Here is a 24497-nt window from a genome sequence, read left to right on the forward strand (position 1 = left end):
CCAGACTTTTAAAAGGAAGTAACAGAGGAAGAATTGTCTATCAGCTTCAGGGAGCACTTAAGACAGCTGATTATCATTACTAGAAAAGCAGATAACACTGGACACCAATTATTTTACTTCATTAAATAAAAGAAGAAAAAATGGGTTAAGAGGAATAAAAGATTAATTTTAGCATCCTCAGATTTCAAGAGTACAAGGATTCAGTGCCCTATGAGACACCACTGAGTAAGATGGGAGATATGGGACTGAGTTTCTTGATGCCAGGCTTGATTACTGAATCCAGGTGATAAATATGTAGCAATTACTTAGGGTAGGTGGATAATGGAGTGACATGCTTATATATTGAACTCTCTTAGCACTATACAGTTGTTACTTGGAAGAAAGAGCACAAGGAAGCAAAGACATCAAAGAAAGAGGCATGAGGGAGAGCAAAGAGGAAGAAGGCTTTTGGAAGCAGAGAATGTTTGCACTGGTATATGGAATTTAACCTGAAAAAATGTCAAGCTGGGAAAAAGAAAGTCAAGGTAAAGGTGCCTTAAGGAGATAGCTGGGCCAAGTCAGCATAGGAAAAATATCTGAGGATAGCAGCCAAGTTTCTGTTTGTGTTCCTTTTTAAGGTTCAGGGAATTAAAGAACTAGGCGTGAATGTTGCAACATCTAATTTTTATGTACTTTGATGGAGTTCATAACCTTAATGCTTGCATTTGCAGTGCTTGAGGAGACAGAGCTACCCAGCAATGGGCCTCAAAGTTTGTTTCATACTAAGCTGGTGGTTACCCTACCAGAAGTGCAGATCCCCAGCGACACAAGGTGGTTCAGCAGCTCTTTCTGTGCAGTGTTTGCTGTGGAACAGGAGCACAGCTGGAGCTGGGCTGCAGGCACACCTTTCAGCTGACTTGTTGCAACCTCCTGTCATGAAGGTGATCAGAGCATGTGGCTGGGACGTGGGGACATTGAGTTCAAAGCTTGCCCTCCCTTTCTGGAGGTGTCTCAGCCCGCAGATCTCCTCTGTGAGTCCTTCTTGAACGAGGTCTTTTGGATTCCTCCTAAGGAAAGCTTTTCTAATTTTTGTGTTGCAATTCGTTCACAGAGAGAACAAGGCCTGGGCCCAGCAAGACTGTCCTGCATGGCCCAGGTGCCCTTCTGCTGATGTTCATATTTCAGCATGACATGGAAAGTGGGTAAGATTGAACATGTTAATATTGAAGTTTTAGGTTCCAGCATTCATCTGCAGAAGGAGGGAGGCAGAAGGGTGGTAAGTAAGGGAAAATGGGCAGCCTTAAGGGCATGTAGAGCTCTAGAATTTTTGAAGGGAAGAATATTCAGATACATGGAGGTAGGAGAAATTGAAAGAAAATGCTAGATTTCAGCTTACTGCAGTAGATTATGCCAGATTGACTGATATCTTTCTTTGATTAAATTGAATTTTATGTCCTAGATAAAGGAAATGCTTAGTTCTCCTGCTCAGGAAATGTAGATGCCTGGTGAAACTGGATGACCTGAGAATTAAAAAGGGAACTCTGAGACAGAAAATTATTTGGCTGGTGGGGAAATGATAGTGGGTAAGTTTCAGAGGGGAGGTAGTGGAGTGCAGTTAACAGAGGAGTTTCTGAAGAATCATCTTCAGGACCTTGGCACGGAAAGGAGGTAATGACATCTTCTGCAGCCCCTGTATGAACAGAGAGGAAAGGCTGATACCCTGGGCCCTGAGCTGATCACAGAATGCTTCTGTGTCAGTGGAGGCAGCCGGGCAATCCCAGTTAGACACTGAAGGTAGATGCCTACAGTGAGCTGCTGCAAGTAGCTTGCCTTCCCCTGGGAGAAATACTTCCCTTAATGCAGGAATTTTACTATATCAATGTCTCTCTGTATTTCAAACTGGTATTGTTAAGCTGTTACTATAAATGATATGTAGACCAAGGTACAAGGGAGACCATGAGATGCCAGCTGCATTCTCATGCACGTTTTCATGAATCTAGCCCCGCAAAGAATTGGCAAAATCTTTACTAACTCCCAGCTGTGACAAAGCAAATAAGGGATCCTAACATCCAACCTAACTGCTGTTGGCATTTACCTATTTTCAAAGCAATTATTTTTGTATTTCTGTGTGTAGATAGCAAGAAATGAAGGAATGCCAGAGCTGCTTTGCTATGGCTGCAAAGCCTCTCTGAGCATTAATCTCTTCCACACAGTGTAGACATTTGCAGTAACGACTTTATACTTCCCTCAGAAGATGTGGGCTGCTCTTGTAGGAGATCTTTACCCCTAGTGAACTCGGGCAATAACACATTGCGTGTAAACACGAGGCCTGTCCTATACTTGAGTATTACACAAAACTTATTTTGAAACAGGGTTTAGTCCTGATGGACTTACATGGACAAAAACAGCCCAAATTTCTTAGTACTGAGACAACTTTTACCTCTGAGGGGCTGGGCTTTAAGACAGTCATGCATCCTCAACTTATGATCAAAATGCATTATAAAACACTGCTCCATACCATCTTCCTTTTTTCCCCTTCTTCTTTTTTCTCTCTTCTCATTAATTTCAATCATGTAATAAGAAAAGCCCAGTTATGTTAATTGGTATGACTCCCCCTCAAGGGCATTGTGAAGCATGAAATAATTCTATTCATTACTGACAATGCAGGGACATGAGTTTTCCCCAGAGGACCTGTTTCATCTTGTGATTTGGTGACCATACAGAACGGTGATAGGATTAGGGACATATTGTTTTAAAATTAATTGTTTGTCAGGGGGAAGCTGGAAGATGGTGGGGAAAGAGGAAGCTTAAAATTCCAAACATTGTTCGACTTCGAGGTTCTTGGAGGCTGATGCATCTAATGGGTATTTATCAGGCAAACCCAGATGCTGAGCCATCATTCACCCCAGCTCTGATTTTCTTTTTAAAAGGCAGCTGAGCTGGTGTTTGAAACATGCCACAGACTGGCAGAAAACTAAATCAATGTAAAGCTGGTCAGATTCATTTCTCCTTTTTTATTTTTGGGAATCAGAATTTCATTTCCCTAAAATGCAGTAAGGGTTTGGGCATGAGCTCCCAGGCTGTCTAAAGATCATTTTGGAAACAGAGACACCTTGCTGGAGTTTGTCCTCCCCTCTAACAGGTCCTCCCCATAACCTGCCAAGCAAACGCTGCAGTCCTAGAGCACAAACCTTGGTGATTCTAGCTGAGAGGAAAAATATTTTTTTTTTTCTTTTCTTCTTTTTTTTTCTTTTTGCTGAGCTAGCAAAAAATCATCTATTTGTACTTTTGCTGCATTTGCAACATTTTCATTAGCAAAGGGCTGGGGTTATTTTGGAAATCAGGCTGCTTTAGTGTGAGGAAGTGAACCTCCTGACGCTATGTCATTTCCCTTGTTTCCAAACAGCTGCTTGTCTGAGCACACAGCCTCCACTTAACATCTGGCTGCAAAAGAGCAGGGAACTTTCTGCCAGCCATTCCTCTGCTCTTTCCCTTGCTGTTCTCAGATGATGTTATCAAATCTTTATTGCAGTTTTAATTTTGTTGGATGAACGTGCATACTTTTGCTTATTGTTCCTTCCATGCCCTGGATGGATTTACTGGTTTGGTGACAGCCTTCATTAGCACTGAAGGGTAGGTCCAAGCCAGCAGTGCCCCATGTTGCATGGGTGTGTTCATTAGCTAAGTGCAAAATCCTGACGAGAGTCGGACACATATATTGTTCCATCTCTTAGGCAGCCTCTGCTGAGGATTACTCATGAAAAAAATCAGTAAAATACGTTGCAGATGAAGGCTATGACAGGAGAGATAACCCTGCCATTAAAGGTGCAATAATGCAAGCACGTCTCCCTTGCACAAATGGAAACATGGATAAGGTCTTTTAACTGAATCAATAGAGATCAATGCAAAGGCAATAACTCAAGAAATGAATGCATTAACCAGAGAGCAAGAGCCAATATACTCTGAAGTTGAACCATGGCTCTGGAATTAGATGTACTGAGGGGGTACAGACCAGGTTACTAAAAGCAATTGAAATTATAAACAAAAAACTGAAACAGAAATAATTACAGGTTTTCATTTTAATCATGTTGTATGGTAGAAACTGAGATTTGGGGGCGGCATGGGAGTAAATTAGCCTTATGATCAGGAGTGAATGACCTATTTTGCTCTTTGGGTTATCTGCAAGCCAGCCATCTGTAACAGAGGATGTGACTGACTTGATGGAAAAGGAGCAACAACAGCTAGGGATCATGTAGTCACCTTCTCCAGGCTACCCTGTGCTGAGAAGACCACAGGCTTTCCTGTTGCATACAAGTAAAGGCTGGGAATACATGTTTTGTATTTCTACCCACATGTTTTCTGAAAGAAAAACCCTAAACCAAACCAAAAAATGACAAAACGCCGCAACAAGTTGCAGGTTTGACAAGCATTTTGGAAAGGTTTGTGCAGTTGGAAGAATGACATAATACCAAGCTAATATGCATGTGAGAGAGCCAAAATCCCCACTGGAAGAACTGTGGAAAAAAACACAAAGGGAGGGGGGAATACACAATAAATGTGGCGTCTGACAAGTGCAGCTGCTGCCACTGTAGGTATCCTGTGCCTACAACAGAACTGCTGAAAATAGCGTTTGGTAGGAGTCTACCCTGGGATTTGGAGTCAGACGCTGGCTTTATGCAGCTCCCACAGTAATTGCTGGGAATGTAAGAGTTTAGCAATGCTGGAAAAACCCCCAGCAGGCTGTAGTCGTGTCTAAATACACTTAGTGCATGATCTTTTCTGGATTTTACCTTGTCAAAGAATAGACTGAAATGCAAAGTTACCTGGAGTACATGTTTGCATTCCTCAGCCTGTTATCACACCCACGATTGCTCCTTCACTTTCCACGCCTTGCCCATTGCCGCACTTTCCCATTGTTAGGGAAGGTGGGGGTGAGCATGGCAGTCGTGCCCACTCCTGCAGCAGCCGAGAGCAGGATGGACACTGCCTGCATGCTCCAGGGGCTGTGGGGTGCAGCAGGCTGGCAGCTGCATGCTGCAGAAAGGAGGAGGATCCGAGACATTTCCTTAACTCTGGAGCTGGTGAAAGCAAAGGCTGCAGAGTGCATTTGATCCACCTGTCTGCTGGCAGGGATTGCTCTGGTAGAGATCCCAGCTAGGGCCCTACTGCAGGTAAACCCTAAGATGTACTTCCATCCCTGCAATTTTCCAGCCCACTGTTGGGGGTACCTGGGAGTGTATGTTTGATCACCGGGAGACCCTGCAAGAAAACAGGAGGGGCAGAAGCCAAAACACTGAAATCAGATTCTAGACATGCAACTACACCTTTGAATACTCACTTCACTGCCATAGAGCAAGGAGGAAAATCTTAGTAAGAGACACTTGAACCTCTTAAGAATCATCTCTTGGCACTAATGACCTCTCATGCATATTTATGTACAGCACTTAGCTTTATAATGGACACTTGAAAGACATTTAATTCATTTTTTGCCTAGGAATGAAGCTATGTGGAGTGTGGCAGAAGTGTTCCAAGGTCCAAATATTAAAATATAGAAATGGTCCTGGAATTTCTTGCATGCCAGCCCAAAAGCATGTCTGCTTCAAACAGGCTTTCCTGGAAGGATTTCAGACAGGTCCTAGGGCTTGGTTAGGTCTGTAAAACCTTTTTGTTGCACAGAACTTAATGTTATTCATTATGCACTGAAAGCAAAATCATATGACTACCATTTCCTAAGTAACATAATTATCTTATTGATTCTTATGGGGCAAAACACTACTTTTATTGTTAATTAATACTGCCAAATCTGGTTATGCAATTCTGGATATAGGAAGTTCAGTTTAATGTGTGTTTATGGGGAAAAGTCTAAAAATAAATGCTTTAACTTTTTTTTCCTTTTCAGAATGTGAGTATAGATATTCCTTTGTGTGATCCCTATTATTAACACTACAGGAAATTCAACCTATTATCACTTTTCATCAGGGAAAAAGAAGCATAGATAATGAAACAGAAAAATACCCTGTGAAAAACATATTTAATAAGCTTTAAGTAGCTGAACCAAAATGCACAAGGCAAAGAAACGTGATGCTGCTGTTATGGAACCAAAGCTCTTTTTTGGGAAATGAAATGAATACTTGCATAATTTCAAGGGCTTATACTTTGATTCTTATTTTACGTGGAAATGTATCAGGAAATTCTTATGCAGAGGGCACACGAATTATATCTTGTCTGTCCCATGGAAAAGACAGTAAGAAGGATTCATTACACACTAGGACATATAAAGACTTCGTGATTCTTTCAATTCTCAGCCAGTGCTCTAATGAAATTCAAGCCTGCTACATCTGCCATACTACACTGTTAATTAGTTTTCTATTTATTTAGCAGATCTAGAAGTGGAAAGCAATCTATTGCCAGTGAATTGTTTGACTTCTATGCTAAGTAGGCTGCATTCCAATCCTCTGATGTTGAAACTAGCATGAATCCAACTTTCATCTCATTGCCATGTCAAATTAGCACCCAGCAGATTCTACATACAAAGACTTTTTTTTTTTTTTCTCATTCATTTGTAAAAGACCTTGGAAGTTCTTGGAAGTCAAGAAACAGAAGCTGAGCAAATTTTCTTCAATCTCTCTCCATCTCCCTTATATGCTACAATGGATTAAATGTAGAAGGTATAGAGGCTGTGGTTTGTTTATATTGAAACAGGCACATTATTTTAACCAGACCATGTTCACTATTTAAAACAAAAAATACTGATGAATATTCTGTAATAGTTTGAGTAAAACATTATCCAGCCTAGGAGAAACCCAGAGTGCCTTGGCAAAGTTATGAGATTACTTTTGCACATGCTTTGCCATTTTCTATTTCTGTCTGAATTCTGTAATATACTGCAGCATCCAAACACAACACGGTGTATGTGACTTACTCCTGTCTTGCAGTGTCAACAAAGTCACTGGATTGTGAAAGTATAAAACAAAGCCAGATGGAATTAGAAAACAAATTGGCTAGAAATGAAGCCATTAATCCTGTCGTACTGCATTGTAGGAGCTACAGTGTGCTGGGGGGAGTGTGAAAATACAAACCTGAACCCTGACTTTGGAGTTTGCCTTGAACTTTGGGGTTTTTCTAAAATCTAGATACAAACTCTGAATGTGCTTTTTTGGATCAGGCTAGTCGTAAAGTAGCCATTATTATACAATTAATTAACAAAATGCTGTACCGAATTTTAGCAAAGCATTAATGAAATTCACATTGATCTCCTGTAGCACTGTTATTTGTGGAGCATCCTTGATAAAATTCTTATAATACTCAAGGTGTTGATTTTGAGTAATACACAATGTAAATCAGAGAAATACAATATATAGCACAGGAAAACAACATAGAAAAGCTGTGCACCAGAGAGCACACTGGTGGTACTGTTCACAAAAGAATAGCTCCTTTCAAGAGAGAGGAAATAAATCCCTTTTACTAGAGCAAATGATATTTTTGGAAAAATGTTTCTGAATTTCAGGTCTGAAACAGAAATAGTGAACTTTAACTGCTGGTTAAAAACCAGTCCATGTGAATTTAACTTTATTGTTTTAATTAAGATGGCTGGAAATTCATATAAGAAAAGCTTTTTTAAAAAAAAGATGGGATACTTAGAAAGTTTGAAGCCAAGACTAGGCTCAGAAAAGAGTAGAAATGAGAAGATATCTGAAGGAGGCAGCATAGATGAGAAAGGGAAAAATGTGCCAAGTTTTGAACTGCAGGAATGTGCTCCTAACTCAGCACAGAAGACCAGAGTGAAGACAAGTGAACCCAGCTCTTTTATTGATTTAAATTAATGGCTGTCTGTCTTTCTGCTGTTTGGAGTAGTGGGATTTTTTTTTTTTCCAGTGATAGATATTTTCTTGACTTTGCTATTATTTCTTTAGCATGTTCCTCTCTTTCACCATTAGGGAGAGCAACCTAAAAGACTGGTAATTCTAACCCTGGGGAAAAAAAAATAGTTCAATGTAGTGATATATTTAATGGTGACAAGAATTCCCTAGTGCTTCCTAGAAGCCTCCATTCCTCCAGCTCAGAGTTTCATGACGGTAGAAAAAAGGAAACAAACTGAATGAGTCAGAGTAATTTTCCTAAATTTTTCTAAGTTGTTTTCCTGAGTTTTTGGCATATTCAAAAGGACTGAACAGTATTCCTTAACAAAGCATGCCATTAAGTAAATGTTGCATGTTTAATGGTTAGGTTTGAACTTTTGATAGTCAGGAAAAGGAAAGAGTATAAGCCAGGATTTATTCATCTTTTCCAGTGTTCAGAGAGCTGAATGGACTGAAACAAGCAGCTGAGGCTGGAGGCAGAATTCTGAAGTCTAACATTCTGCTAATGAAGATCTGTGATGTATAAGCACATCTCCCAATGATTAGGAATAAATCCATGAGTTTCAGGAGCCTTACATATACCTGGTCTGCAGTTTTTCCAAATGGATAGATTATCTGCATAAACATACAAAACAGCTGCCAGAAAAACTCCTGCTTATTATGAACTGCTCATAATCTTCCTGTAAGTTGCCAGAGCTGGATCTCAGCCGTAACTCCCCTTGTTTCTACCCAGATGGGAAAATTTGGCTTTATCATATCTGTCCCTGAGTTCTTGGCATTCATGATATGGTACATCCTCTCTTACTGGTTGCTTCTGCCCCAGTTCAGAGGGGGGCAGAGAGCTCATCCTGCAAACAGCTGCTGCAGCATTTCTCTTTTGATCAAGTTGTGTCTTATTTTCCACAGTAGTATAAGAAAAGGAGTTTGTCTGACTCCCATATGCAACCAACAGATGCTTGTGAGCATGGATGCTATATAATCAATGAATGATAAGTTATAAAATCTTTAAACTTGCAGAAAGAATTCAGAATTTCAGCAAAATTCTGTCTTGTCTGGCTGGTTGTTTCCATTCGTTATAGGAAAAAAAAAGCCAGTTGTGCATAAACTCCATCTGTTCTTATGCAGTAATGTGTATGTGGTTGGGAGGGATATTGGAGCAATGTGGTTGAAAAACCAGAGAAACTGAATATGGGATCAGGATTCCATTTGATGCAGGGAAGAGGCTGCAATAATAAGCAATTCAACTTTTTGCAAAAATATTGGCAGAAAAAATTGATTGTTTAAGTGTGATGTATGCCTTGAAAGAAATGTTCTAAGTTATTTAAATTATGCCTTCATTTTGCAATGCTCTGTAATATGTTTATACCAACTACACCTCTAATCCTTGCTTATGTAGATGCTGTACTGAATTCCTTCTCTCGGTATTCAGTAGAGCAAGATACAGACTTTACTGAATAGTGGAATGAAAGACTGAGAGCAAAGGTGCCATTTCACAACATGACTGACATAACTCAGTTTAATTGTTCCTCTGGTCTGTGATACAAAGACACAGAGTTTTGTAACAAAATTTAGTTGAGAAACACCCAACATATGAATGAAGATGGTAAAATGTAATTTTAATTGTAGGAAAGATAAAAAAGCATTTGTGGAAGGATGACACGAGCCATATATTTCTCCTAATTTTTACTCCTTACTTTTCCACTACCTATACTCTGTAGTAGAGGTAGCTGGGGTAAGATGTGGACTCAAATTTGTGGTGTGCTACAGCACAGCAGCCAGCAGGCTGTATTACTCTAACAGGCAGAAACAGTCACCCCAGAAACCTCTACATTTCTTTGGGTCTGATGCAATTTTACAGAGCTGCAAAACAACTCTGGTGAAATCGTGTTTATGCCTGGAGATCCAAATGGATCGGAGAGACAGCAAAGAGAACATGGGGGAGGAGAGGAAGCACTGAGCTCTACTTTCCACAAAATAAGGCCTCTGGAAATAAGATGGTGCCAAAATCTCTGTATTTGTTATGTGCTTAAAAGGTCCTTTATAGTTTATGCAAGAAAGATCCTTGTCCTGACAAGCTTACAGGTTAATTGAAACCTTTGTGTGTCTGCACAACACAGCAAAATAGAAAGTGGAAATACTATAATATTGTTTGTGTCAAAATATACACTTCAATTGTACCAGCCATGAGAAAAGGGTGGATTTTAATGCAGGACAAGGGGACATGTAGCACATGGAAGCTGACCAAACCAACAGCTCAGGGAGAGTGGCTCCCCAGGAAAAGCCTGGGTAATTAGGCAGGAAAGAAATGATGCAGAAAGCTTAGAAAGTCAGGAGTTGTGAGACATATGGAAAGAACAGTAAACTGAGTAGATTTAATTGTCTGCATTATGTGTTTGAAGTTGGAGAAGCAGGTGAAGGGAATAAGGAAGATGTGGCCACCTGAGAGGCTTTAAAGATATCATCTGAAACTGAGAGGCAGAAGGGAGGTGAGGAGTTGGGCTCTGAAGAAGTAGTAAATTCAAGTTAAGGAAAGCTGAGGCTAAGGTACATCTATTTTGGAGGCAGCATGGCAGTGGAAAATTAAGGTAAGGAAAAAAAAGGAACTTGAGGATGAGATGTGTATTACACGGCCAGAAGAAGGAACAGAAGCATTAGAAAAGGAAGGAAATACGACCTTTGTAGGTGGGAGAACAGAAGTCTAGTAGATTATCTATGCAATTTATTAGCAAAGCAGTAGCAGGGGATAGAGGGTTACCATTGCTTTTAGTGACCTCTCTGAATCTATATGCAATACCCAGTCTCAAGGAGTTTGTTTACAGATTTGCTAGTAATAGAAGCACAGGTAAAAAAAATCATACGGAAAGTTATAGAACTTTTCTAGTCAGCACAATAGAAGCAAAACAGGGTGAAAGTTTCAGTGATGTGTATCAGCATATGGTCCAATACAACAAAATAAAGTAACTTTTAAAGAAAAGCCGTTTAACTTTTCAGGGAGGAACAGTTCTCTGGCCCTCCAGACATTGTGTGCTTGTGTGCTTTGCACTGTATTCAGTGAATGAATGCATTCTTAAAATGTCTGCAGTTACAAACTTTATTTTCCACAGCACATGCCGTCATGCCTCTGGCACTCTGTTTATCACCTCCTTACTGTGGCTGCTCTGTCCCATTCACGACAAGTGCCCTTCGCCACCACCCTCTGAATTCCTCTTGGGTTCATTTTGTTCTTTGCTTCAGTTCTTTGCATTTTTCTACTTTCATGTTACATTTTTGCTGCTGCTGCTGTTGAGAGGCACCAAAGCTCTCTGCTAAGTAATTTCCTTCTCTCTACAGCTCCTGATTCCCATAGGCACTGCTGAACGTTTCCCTCCTTCTTTCGGGAAAGGCTTTCTTCTGCAGGTGATCTGGCACTCACAGCATTAGTTTGCTCCTTTCTGTTTGCAGTTCGCTCTGTTTTTCCTTAAGTGAATCACAGATACCAATGAATACTTAGGTTTTTCTGGCAGCAAATAATAATAAAAAAATCTAACTCCCATCTGCTGAGACAGAGGTTTTCTCTGAGAAGTGGTAAAGTCATTTCAGTGGTTTTTAAATTTTGGAAGACCTGACCAGTTTGGGGTGGTGGCAAGGGAAGATGCAGAAGAAACCTTTGTACTTTCTCATCCTGGGGAATGTCTTCTTTGCATGTTCCTTTTATTCCACTTACCTTTGAGAAAACAAGCTTTCCATCAACAGAGCCATTGTTCCCCCAAGATTTGTGAAGGATAGAGATCAGGAGTGAGAAGTACCTGAGTTAGAGCACCTTTCTTCCACTATTCTTCTTCATCACCAAAGGCCCCATTATGCATTGGCCACTCTAGCATTCTAGTGGATTGGAGGGAATTATGCACATAATCCAGCACCACGTACAAATTATTTAAAAGAGGCTACCTGCTAGGACATCATGCAGTATCCAGTCTCTTTCACTGGGCACATTGTGACAGCCTGGTGGGCACTTACACTGACTTAATGCAGCAAATCCATTGCTAAAATGTAGGGTTTTTTGATGTGGTGTCATCAGTAATATAGCAGTATACACAAAAAAATCAATTATCTTCTTTGATAATACATTTGAATGTCACAGTCCATATCTGCATATTTGCTAACTTTTTAGAAAGTGTTTTATGCTTTTGATTTTATGTCTTTTAAAAAAAGGTAGTCATGTCAAGAAAAAATACAAAATGCCGAGTTTGAGACTCAGTTTATTTGCAGTTATGATGTTGTGAAGTTTTCTGGTGTTTTAAGTTCTATGATTTCTACTGCTGCTTATTCTGGGGTCTTTTATTTCAGCATGTTTAAATATCTGATATGACAGAAACAATAAAACAGATGAAATCTTTCCTTTTTCTGGTACATATCAGACACTGTGTATGAGACACAATTTTAAAACCTTCCAAATACAATATTTGGAATTAAAAATATTTTTTACTTTTTTTTTTTCTTTTTCTATTTTTTAAGAATAGCCCCTTTCAAGGGGATATTGTAATTTTAATCATTGTTCTGGAAAATTAGGAATGAAATTTTGGCATCACTGAATCAAGTTATTCATTGAAGTCAGGTGGGCTTGAATCTTCTTTCTAGTTTAAAAAATTGTGTTACCTGGTTTCATGAACTGACTGCATTAAAAATCCACTATTCAGTTTATGCTCAAATATTCTTTCTTCCGAATTACAAGAACCTGAACAAAGGTAATTATTTGCTTCACATCCCATGACAGCAGGATAACTGAGGCCATTTACTTTCATGCAGGAAAGCTGAACCCACTGATACTCAGGAAACCATTCTGAGAAAATAAATAATATCAGCACAGTTCTCACAGGTTTCACTCGTGTAGGAATGCTCATTCCCCTCTTCCTTGCTGGCAAGAAAATAATTTTAGAGTAAAGAGATCTCATTCTGCAGCCCTGGGCTTCTTCACAGAACAGCCATAGTATGATGTGAGATTTAAGGTCACTACTTTATTTCACACCTTTTACTGGCTTCAGACACAAACCTTCCCCCAAACCCTCTCCTGTGCTTGGAGACACAGTGGTCTTCCCTTGTGACAGTTTTTCTTTCTGTCATCACCGCTGAAATCCAACCAGCAAGGCACTGTTCAACACAAATCAAACACTCTCTGTCTGAACTGGAGCAGAAACCTTTATCAGAAGAGATATTGCAGTATTGTTCTTGGAGTTTGAAGCAAACTGCAGCACTTTTCTGTGGTGTAGACGGCCAAAAGGGAGTGCAAGTGCTTTTTGTGAATGGACACAGAAGTCTTTGCTTTGCTTGAAGTTGCTATAAGTATGTGCTGTGCATTTCTTGCTTCAAGGTTCCCTAAGGTGCCAAACCCAGGTGAGAACTCACATGGTCAAGCTGAACATGGTGCAGTCACCAGGCAGCTGCACAAGGCAAGATCCCATTTCCAACCTCTCAGTTTCTGTTTCATGCCAAAGGTAACAAACAGACACACCAACTCTTTAGATGGGAAGATCTGTCTTCACATTTATTTTCTAATTCACTGCTAAAACTTAAAGCATCCAACACATTTTGCTGCTAATGTAGCCTTCTGTGAATGAAGATACCAACACTCAGAAGCTGTTCTCAACCCTCAAACCCAATTATTCTAAAAACAAAGCCTTTATTGTGTTTGACTGAAGTTAAATAAACTTGAAATTCAGATTTCTTTTGAAAAGAATGGTCTGCTAATTGGTGTTGAGTTTTAAATGTTTGAGCTTGTTTATTTCTTTCACTTCCTTGAACGATGTTTCAGACACATTCCCGTTATTAGTCTATTAAATCAGACCTATCAAAAAGGAAACATTTATTGATATCTTGAGAGACGTGTGTGCCTAATTAAGGTTGTGTTGCTGTGCATATTTTATATTTAAGTAAATGTTTCCTGCAATTTGACTTTAATCAGGTCTGAAGTGCCTTAATAAGTGTTTGGCTCAATCATTTATTTTTTGCTCCTTTGCCTGGACCAAGGGAGGAGGCTCTGTATCAGTTTGCAAAGTCATATATTTTACCATCAGTTGAGGAAATTCTGCCACATGCTGTAATATCTATTTAATACATTTGTTCCTGGAAATGTTGGCAGCTGGTAATAAATGCACATTCTTGATGGAGCTGGTAAATCCAAAAGAAGTCTGGAGTATTTGTAGATTGTCATTTTGAAGTGTGATTAGACAGCTACTTTGCATATTTCGTGGCTCTTTCATCCAGTTTTACTTGAAACTATGATTACTAGAAGAAAAGATAAAATATTTTTAGGTTTCTGAATTCCTGGTTTCCAATTTATGAGGTTGGTTTTCTTTGTCTTGCACTGTTGTGCAAGGTCCCTCTTTGTGCATGTACTGTTACCCTTTGCTGTTTCCTTAACTACCTTTCTTGTTTCATGTACAGCTACCAGTGTTAGAGAGAAATTCACTGCCAAGATGTAGCCATTAAAACCCCTGTCTCAGGCATGGGTCCTATTTTTCTTGTGCTGTCCCTCATCTCTATTCTTAACTTAATCCCTCATTAAGTAGGGTGTTTTGTTGTTTTGGTGCTATAATTTAAATGATATGGTATGAAACCTGACCTTAAAACACAATTTAAAATATTATCACAGAATAGCTATTTTTGTTTTCTCTGTGAAATACTGTTAATTTTGAGTGAAATGTCATATATGCCTATGTCCAGGTTTTTGGAGGAGCCATTCATAATGCAAGAATAAGCTTATCTAACTAACTATAACATTTCTGTCAAAAAGCTGTGTAATAGATTGTTATCTTAATTCTGCTGGTAGAGGGATGTAGTAATGCAGAACTCTTTTACATGGTATATTTAAAAATATATATACATATATCTACTGTATATTAACATACTGACAGATTCACACTTACAGAAATATGTATATATAGATATTTGTGTGGGGAGACACAGATTTCCTTTTCTTTTATCAGACTTTTCTATATTTTGCAATCTCTCTGTTGCTACTCTAATTAATATACTATGTAATAGCTTAAAATTAAAGCAGTGATCTCCCCTGTAATAGATGGTTTACACCTAATAGGGAGAGATTACTTTTGCCAGTGATATGATGGCCCAAATAGATGTAGCAGATAAGAAGAGGAAGAAAGGAAAAATAGTTACTGCCCACTAAAGGGCCACTTATTGATAGAACTGTCCCATGGTCTGATCAAACTCCTGGGAATTACATGTGCACTGAGAAAGTCACCAGTGCCAGGGAGTGCATCCCAGTGGCAGTGCTGTTCAGAAGAGCCTAGCGACAGTTTTCGCCCAAGGCTAACTAACACCTTCCCAAAGACTTGCCAGGCATTGTGGGATGAGTTGCCATGCTGTGTTGGATGAAATCTCAACAGTATGAACACGGCCAGCCCAGGGTGAGCAGCATTATGGTCAAGTTTTACCCTGGTTCTGTTTGTTAAACTTTTTAGATGAGAGGCAGAAAAAAAATCTGTATCAAAAGTTGACATTAAATTCAAACTTCTTTTGTCTCATTTCAGTGTCTTGTTAGATCATTACTCTTATTCAGATGACATCATTCTTAACAATCACTCTAGTAAAGTGACTAAGGCAGTGTTTAAAGAACAAAACAAGCCCTTTTATCTTCCTCAGACAAATATCACAAAATGTTAATTGATTAGTTTCCAGCTTTGGCTTTTTTTTTTTTTTTTTTTTTTTTTTTTTTGGTTTGGTTTGGTTTGGTTTTTTTTTTTTGACAAATGAAAAAAGCTAAAATAGTTGGTTCAGTAATAAACTTTTTGAATGCTCCCAAATTAGATTATTAATACTCAACTTACGAGCATTTATATTTGCAAACTTAATAACAAATTCAGTCCACACAGTTTAGGAACACTAAATGATCTTTAGGAAGAAATAATGCTTGAGGTTTCTGTAAACTCCATTTATTTAATTCCTGTATTCAATAGCTTTGAAAAGAAAAATTCTCACACTTTGACAAAGAAAATGCTTCACAAAACAAATTAGCAACGGCTATTGCTTTTAAAATGTCAGAAATGGAATGGAGGCAAGTTATTGTGTTCTGAAACAGGGAATATTTATTGAAATAACAGTATAGTCTCCTCAGTTTACTCTGTTCTCCTTCAAATAAGTCTGCAACTTTTGCCTATATCATCTTTTGCCTTTCAAATAATCACTTTGTATCTATAAAGTGTGAAGATTGTGCTGGCAAAAGTAACAGGTAAGAAAATAGCTGTCAAACAGAAGCCTCTTCTTCTGCCCTTCCTCCTTTGTATGGAGAAATTCAAGCAGGAGAAAGCAGGATAAGAAAAAATACTGTGCTTGGAGAATAAAACTCTCCCAAATCCACTTTCCTCCTTCCTAGGACAGCACTTATTGATACCGGAAGCTGTTTGCCTGAAGAACAACCATGAACCTCTTGATGATTTGTGAAGAAATCTGGAGTTGATTTGTGTAAGAGGGAGGAATGATGTTCTGTTTTATTCTACCAGCATCTCACAGCTGTTCTGTTATGACACTTAAGCCTTACAGGAGTTCTGTGCCCAAGGTAGTAAATCTTTGTGTCTAGAGGTGGGCTCAGGTTCCCTCATCAATTAATTAATGAAGGTTAAGTGTCTGAAGGATATTTCTGGAAACTAGATTGGCCGGGGAGTCCTAATAGGACTGTGCTAATGAATCTGAACTATGAATTTGAACATTGCTTCTGTATATGAGAAGAAAAAAGCGTGCATCACCCATAACTTGAGAAAACTTGCAGACCTGTTTTGTTGGGGATTTTTGTAGACCTGTCATTCAAGAAACTTGTCTAAGGATATATGGTAGACCTCTAAGCACTTACTGATAACTGTGGCTTCAGCACTTGCACATTTCTGTCTGCTATGAGCTCTATGTCTTTCTCTCAGCAGAAATTAAGGCATCTGTGAGTAGAGAGAATTTTTGTGTTTTACATCTAATTCAGTTGTTTAGGCACCAAAGACTATAAGCCTGTACATCAAACTCACAAAATTTGTTTTCAGATTCTCTCTCAGTTCAGTGCTGTCCGTGGGGATACACCTCCCATCTGTGAGATGACTCTGTCACACTAGTATGGAAAGAGCCAGACTTCTCATAGCTTAGGCAGGTGGCAGACTCCATTTAGAATCCTGTGATTCAGCTGTAGGAAATTTCTTTTTGGGAAGGAAAAAAAAGGGAAATTTATGCAGGATGCCATTTGGAAAGATCTCAGCCTCAATATTAGGTGGACTCACAAAAGTACTTTCTTGAAAACACTTGGCTGGACCCCACTGCCTTCAGATATAATGTGACAATGCTTCAGAATCAGTCTCAGGAAAAAGGAATATTGCTCATCTTTGATGTTCACCATGAAAGTTGAGTATTGAAAGAACTTACCTGCAATTTCCAGTGGTGTGTGTTGTGGGTTTCTTAAATTTATTTTTTTTAATCCTTACATATCTTGCAATTTCTGAATTTGAACTAATTCAGAGGAAAAATAGTAAAAAATGTAGAGTGAGTACAAACAAATGAAGGGGAGCTTCTATTGTTGGAAATCTTAACGTGTTTGGTAATCCTGACAGTGGTGTAATTTGGGTCCTTATAATCAGTTCCATTACCTTTTTTGTTTGTTTTTGTTTTTTTTCCCCCCTGGAGTTAGGATTTTGCACTGGGACCCAAAGTCTGGACCTGTTGTGGGACTCTTGATCAAGCAAGTGAGGAATGTTCTCCTACCCTTGGCTGAAGCAAAAATCTGTAAGGCAGAGGATCACTAGGTAGGCTCACCATCTTGCCTTTAAGAATGCACTGAAAGCATCAGTGCTGTATTTGCACAGTGGAATTTGTGTGTTCTCATCTTTTGGAAGCGGAGCTTCTTCTAATGGGTTAGAAATCTGTGGATGCAGATTGGTTTCAGCAGAAGAAGCAAAGCGCTCACCTTAGGTAACTAGTTTATGTCCTATGTTCTATTTAAGGAATGTGAGCTACCTACTGCACAGACCACAAGTCCCCCTGGTCTAAACAGGACTTTCTGGCTCCTCACACGGCCCCTTTCCACAGGAACCTCTGGGCCTGGAGAAGGTGGCTTGTTCTTAGTATCAGCATGCTGCCCAGAGGCGCAGCTGACAGGCACATGTGGATGATGCCTAGCTCAGGCTTGTGATCTTTGTCCATTCTTAAATTTTCCTGTGCCACTTTCTTTTAGGCAGAGATAATTTCTTTCCTCATCATTAACATGGCACTCCTGTGCACTATAACCTCTTTGGCTATGGGATTTTTTTTTTTTTTTTGTATTTGTGTGGGTACTTGCTATTATAAATGAAAGCCTTTTACAGCACTCTGATGTGCCTGCTCCCTGACTATAGGTCATCCACTGTTCTTATCGCAAAAAAGGACCTTGGCTGGTGTGTTATTTTTTTATCTTCTCTCTTTGGGAATGTTAATAGCTTAAAGGGAGCCCCCAAAGCCCTTACTCAAGCCCAGGACTCTCAGAACTTTGTTTTTTTCTTACTGTCCTCCATATAAAAGCTCTTTGCTATGTGTGCCTCTACCCCTTCTCCTTCTTCAAAGCTTATTCAAGTATGTCATCTCCCTGATGCTCTTTTCTTCCAACATTTACCAGCTTGATGCATTTTTTTTCCACTCGCCTATTAGTCCACTGTGTGCTGTACATGTATACGTAGAAGGAAGTCCTGCTTGCCCTTCCTGCAAATCCACCCCCAGACAAAAAGTGCCACATCATTATACAGGTGTGCAAGTATGTTTTGCTAAGGTAACACTTAAGAGCTTCAATTTGCCCACGATGGACAAGTCCAGGTAAATTTGAAATCTAAAATATTGTATCTGTGGTCACAATTGGCTATGCAGACTTAGAGAAAAAAAAAAAGGCAAGAGGGAAAAGATTTAGGCTAAAGGATAAAAGATTAAACAAAAGTGATGCAATTTCAATTGTTAAATACTAATTTTTTATTAGGTCATATATACAGCTTTACTGTTTTGGGATCTGCTAAACAAAGTTGTTTCACTTAACCCTTAAGTAACATAGGCAAAGTCATTAAAAATAGCAAAATCAGTTTTAAGATTGTAAACAATAAGTTTAGAACAAATGAAATACAGATGACTTTACTGGATTTAATTACTTATGAAACTGAATACCTTGAAAACAAACTACCATAAAAAGATAAACGTATTTATTAGGACAATGTTTTATGGACTTCAGATATGCATACTATTAATATGAAAAACTGAGTCTAGACAGAGAAATACTATTGCACTTGAAGAGTTAGTATTTTGCAATCGCTTCAGTAGGTTTTTAAATGGATAGCACAAAAGCACATTTTAAAATCTCTTGTTCTGCTTCCTGAATGAAGAAGAATTTACTGTCCCACTTGTGTGAGCTGTGGCCCTGTCTGGCACAGCTATGTGTGTACTGGAGAATAAAAAGGGGTGCAAGGAAGGCAGAGATAATTATAAGTTGAAGAGGTGACTCTTTTTGATAATGTAGTCTTAAAAGAATTAACATGCCCCTATTTCAGTACTAGTATTTTAATGCCATTTACTCTTCCATCCATAAAAAACATGTTCCTTAAGTTACAGTTTTGACTAACCATTCTGAAAATAAATTAATATTCTAGTATATCTGGCTATAATCTCGGTATATTTTATTTAATAAAAAAAGTTCAGTTTTCATAAAAACCCTGTCTCATAAAAACTAACTCTCCTAAAGAAGTGTACTGAACTCAGCAAAATCATGGCAAAAGCAGCGACATTAAATTATGTGACTTGTAAGTCTAATTAAAGTATACTTAACTGCACCTTGTATCATACCAAAAAATATCATATTTATTACTACTCATGTTAAAGGAAACTTGTTCAGGACTGAAGCTTGGTCTTTTATTAATGAAAACACAAATCCAGTTAAGACTTCAGACAAGCTCTCATTTTTCAATTAACATGTTTTATTTCAATTTTATTCAGAGCTGAAACAAGAGTTTCATTTACAGCTGAGGAAAGCAAAGATGAAACTTTGTTCTTTCTTTTGTGCTCAGCCATACAATTTATTTTTCTCCTGGCAATGGATTTTAAATCTCTTTCCTTTTTTTTTTTTTAAATGGGAACTGTTTTAGTAAGTGCCGACACTAGAGCTGACAATGCTTTGTGTGGTTTTTTTTTCCTTTTGCCTGGTTTCTGTGTCTGTGTGTGCAGGCATGCATTCATTAACGTAATTCCTCAACATTCAACAAGAGTGCATCATAAACCAGAGGAAAAAAGCCTCATAAATATTTAGATCCTCCACCTACCTTCCAAAACTAAAGTGAAAAAGAGTATTTAGTGTGGACTTGGTTTGAGTTAATCTGCATATGAACTGAAAGGGGGTACAAAAGGATGAAAAGGTGGTGGAAACGAGCATACAAACCCCATAGTCTCCAGGGGGCCATTCATCTTGTTCTTGTCAATACAATCTCAGTCTCACTGCTTGGCTGTGCTCTGCGCATGAGCCGGCAGCCTGGCTTTGCAAAGGATGTGCCTTTGCGAGCTTTCGCCTGCTTTGCTTGCTTCTATCAGGTCATTTTGCCAGAGGAGAAGAAAAACACTTCACCTTTAGGAAGCTGGAGAAATTTCTCTACCTGCTTGTGGTCCACACACTGAAATGCAAACTTAAAACATCTACATAAAAGGACAAGGAGGTTATATGAAAAGCAATTTTAGGTAATTTGACAATTAATGAGAGGTAAGGACATAATGATGTAGCTTTAAGCATGCTACAAATCCATACAACTTGGACCACGGGTTGTATATATCTACATATAAAACTCTGCTATTTCTAACAAACAACAATGTCAAAACATTACAGATAAAAAACCAGACCACACATAAAATTCAGGACTTAGTGTACCTTCACAATTGAACAGTCACAGAATAGTTTAGGATTCTGCAAATTGTTTTTATATATTTTAATTTCTAAAAATGAGGGAATGTGTAATACATTATTTTTTATTTTATGATCTGAGACAAATTAATTTTGCCTGATTACATCATATTACCAACATACAATGCCTTCTGATCTACAACTACTGTTTTCAGGTATTCTTTTCAGCCAAAAGGGCATAAAGACCACTAAAGTCTTTTACCAGACACAAATAATGATTGCACACAAAACAAAATTCTTGATCATAAACAGCCAAAACAGCAGTTTTTTGTGAGGACAAACTGAATGAAATACGTGTTACTTACTGAATTAATCAAACTCCACATCAGTCAGATGAATTGAATTACAGCAAAATTACATAAATACTATTTGCAAAATGGTCATTTCAGTCACATAATAATCACTCGTCTTACTACACTGCTGATCTTCTATTATCTAGTTGTGATAACCGAGAAGTCCAAGCATACTGTTTTCAAATTATTCTCTATTTCAGTCTCCTCATTAAATGAACTCAGCCAAAGTGGGATTTTTTGGTCAGTTGGGTTTTTGTTTTTGTTACCACACCTCCTCAAAACCGTGTCAGTGACCGCACCAAAGTGACATCAGGTACAAGCAGGAGCGTGCAAGCTGCTCTGACTCCCCCACTCATCACCTGGTGTCACTCTGACACGCAGGACTCCGCCTACCCTGATGAACTCCTAATGAAGTACCAGGATGTATCTGTAGCCAGAGGGGTAATTGATTTTGCTATGAACATGTAAGACAGGTGCATACAAACTTCAAAATGGGACAAAAGATCAATTATGCTTCTAGTAATGAGAATCAGATGGACAGCTATAAATAGACTACCTGGAAGGAAAACTAAGGTAGGGATGTATATTTTAATTGACTTGCTAAAGGGAAGACCACCTTCTGGCCTGAAAATTGGCCATTTAATTGGCTAGGTCATGACTTCTTAAAACCAAGTAGAAAAATTCTAGAGATGGGGAAATGCTTTAAGTCAAGCAGTGCCTTCCTTCCACCTCTAGCGGAGAAATGGTTTGCCAGCCTCCCAAATAACAGGAACTTTACAGCCCTTTCTACCGTGGGAAGAATGAAGGCTGTCTAATCTGGATTACTTAATACCTGTTTTCATGTTGGCCTTCTGTAATCAAAACATTACAATAAAAATTAACAGTACCTTCTTTTTCCTGTATAGTTCCCCCCACAACCTGTTGTTTTTTGAGCATGCTGTCAGACCAAGTATTTATTTGTTAATACATATACAAACAGTATTATTATGCAAATTGAATAGCAGAGTATACTCTCTGGGAAACTGATTTTTGCATTTCTCTGCTCTGCTGACAGGGTAACAGTTCTTTAGCCCTATCAGGATTTGAGGTGTGTAGGGTGTGCACATGCTTAAAGCAGAGACAGTTGTTGTAGCTGTTCTGTCAAAACAAAAACCTGCAATCAAAGAAGTGTCATAACCTTTCTTTAACAATTTGACAAGTTACTTAAATACCTAAAAGGTGAAGAACTGCCCATGAAACTTTCATATACTCTTTTTTAAACAAATACAATACTATAAAAGATAATGTTAACATGTCAGTGATCACCCTTATTTATGAATTGTACAGTAACTTCCATAATAAAAAGCTGCCTATTAGAGATGGGCCTTAAAAGCTTCTACAAATTATAAGAAAAGTTGTACACTATTGGAAACTTCTCATGTTGTAGACAAACAGGAATATCTAGACTCACATGAACGGGATCTGTACAGAAGTAAATTGAATGTAGAAGAAATGCATTGTATTTCCCTTCCCTATATTTCAGTCATAATCTGAGACCAAGCACAAAACATTTCACACTAAAAATAGTAACAAAAAGCTGTAAGAATTTGAGAATGGCCAGCAGTGTAAAGCATAATTTCCAGACACTGCAAATTTAGCAGTGATTTTTTCATGTATTTTGCCTCTACACCACAGCGAACTTTTCAGCTTATTTCCTTGTGCCTCTACTCTGTGGTCTGGCCAACACAATGACTAGATGAATGTAAAATATTAACCCACTTCCAAAAGTCAAAGCTAGGGAATGACTGCATTACCTTCAACAGAGTAATTTAGTTCTTGTCAAAATCCTGAACCCAAGCTGTTGTTCAAACTACGCCAAGAGCAGAAGTGGTTAATAGAAAACGTTTCCGTATGTTTACAGCGAGATGTAGCTGATGGCTCAACAGTTTGCAATGGCCACTCCAGACATCCAAGAGGTGTAGGACACATCTGCACAGAGCAGGCAGATGCCATACAGAAACTATGAGATTAAAGTGAACTTCTGGAGATTCAAGTGGAATACCACAAGGCAAGGGAACCCTATCCTTTATTGTGCTTATGAACTTGTAACAGTGACTTACTAGGATCAAACAATTAACTAATTTTGAACGATAATCAGATCCAGCATTAGCTATATAGGATGATATCATCTTGTATGAAGTGACTGCAGCTCAAAACAAGCCAGATCTCCTAGATAAGCAAAAACCCAGTGATGTTCACCTTTTGGCTTTGAGCCCAAGAGTCGTGTTTTACTGATTGTTATGACCTGGCCTCTGAGCTCTGGTGACAGTCAAACAGGGACTTATGATGCACCAGCCTACAAATTCCAACGAAGATGGCATGAGATTTGGGATGCTTCCTGTTTCTGCACTTTCATAATGCCTTTCATCCAAGCAACTTGAAGTATTCAACTACAAAGTGTTTCACAGCTTCTGAAGAGTAGAGAACAGTGAAATGGGTTCCAGGGCATATGATAATTCAAATATATGTGGCTACTATATTCCAGGAAATATCTCCCACACTCAACAGAAAGACTGTGGGTAGGAGGAACAAATGGGAGACAATGAGTCATCCACAATCAAAACAAAGTTTAGGCTTCCTAAAGTGAAAAAGGACCATCAGAAAATATTAAGAAATTGAACGCTGTTGTTTCCTTTTAGAGAAAGGCACAAATAGCAATGGACAGATAAAAAAAGAGCCTCTGAGCTACTACAACACAGAAGCACAATGGTCTTTGTGTGGGTAATCAACAACCACTGTAGCACTGCTCTGTCCTTTGCTTTGGATCAACACTGTTGAGCAACTCTGTCTCATCTCCAGAAGCTTTCAACATTCATACTGCTTAGTCCCTTTCTTTTCTCACAGCTTTGTAGCTCCACATATTTCTCTTCACCAATAAAACAAAGATTTACATTTAATAAAGACTTGGAAAATATAAAGTATTTTGAGCAGACAGGAAAAGAAGACTTCTAGTAAAAAATAAAGTTCTGGCCTTTTCAGACTGATTAATTACATTTTCTTAGAAGGCCCAGCAATACAAATGTTTCTTGCTTGTTACTGCAGTTTTAAAAAAGGCTAAAGTTTTTTATAATTTTAGATGTCTTCTGTCCAGTTAAATATATGCTCCTTTTGTAAGAAATGCTGCTCTTTAAGTACTGAACATTAAGAACCACATGCAACACATCACTAGCAATCCCACAGTGTAAGTCAATATACATATGCATTCACATTTCACACGTTAGGAAAAGTTAAATTAATGCTTCAACTGCATTTTAAATTCTATTGTGTTTCAGTCATAACTTGCTTTCCTTGTGATATAGGAAAATAGTAATTAGTTTGTGGCCAGTTCGGGGTGGGGTAGATCTGGAGCTGAAGAGCTCAGCCCCCCCTTATCTTACACATAAGTATGTCTTTCAACATTGTATT

General features: G+C 38.5%; 2 long non-coding RNA genes across 3 annotated transcripts; both read left to right on the plus strand.

Annotated features, from left to right (window-relative positions):
- Window positions 1-381: 381 nt before the first annotated feature.
- LOC138108044 (uncharacterized) lies at window positions 382-6641 on the plus strand. The gene is made up of 3 exons (XR_011149836.1): window positions 382-524; window positions 1091-1181; window positions 6549-6641. It is a non-coding gene; the product is annotated as an uncharacterized lncRNA (long non-coding RNA).
- A 3442-nt stretch (window positions 6642-10083) lies between these two features.
- On the plus strand, window positions 10084-24070 carry LOC138108043 (uncharacterized). Of its 2 annotated transcripts, none has more exons than XR_011149834.1 (3): window positions 10084-10423; window positions 17490-17608; window positions 20397-24070. It is a non-coding gene; the product is annotated as an uncharacterized lncRNA (long non-coding RNA). The 2 variants fall into 2 exon arrangements; XR_011149835.1 differs by having other exon boundaries at window positions 17494-17608.
- The last annotated feature ends 427 nt before the right edge of the window (window positions 24071-24497 follow it).

The sequence above is a fragment of the Aphelocoma coerulescens genome, chromosome 3 (assembly GCF_041296385.1).
Source record: "Aphelocoma coerulescens isolate FSJ_1873_10779 chromosome 3, UR_Acoe_1.0, whole genome shotgun sequence".
Taxonomy (NCBI): domain Eukaryota; kingdom Metazoa; phylum Chordata; class Aves; order Passeriformes; family Corvidae; genus Aphelocoma; species Aphelocoma coerulescens.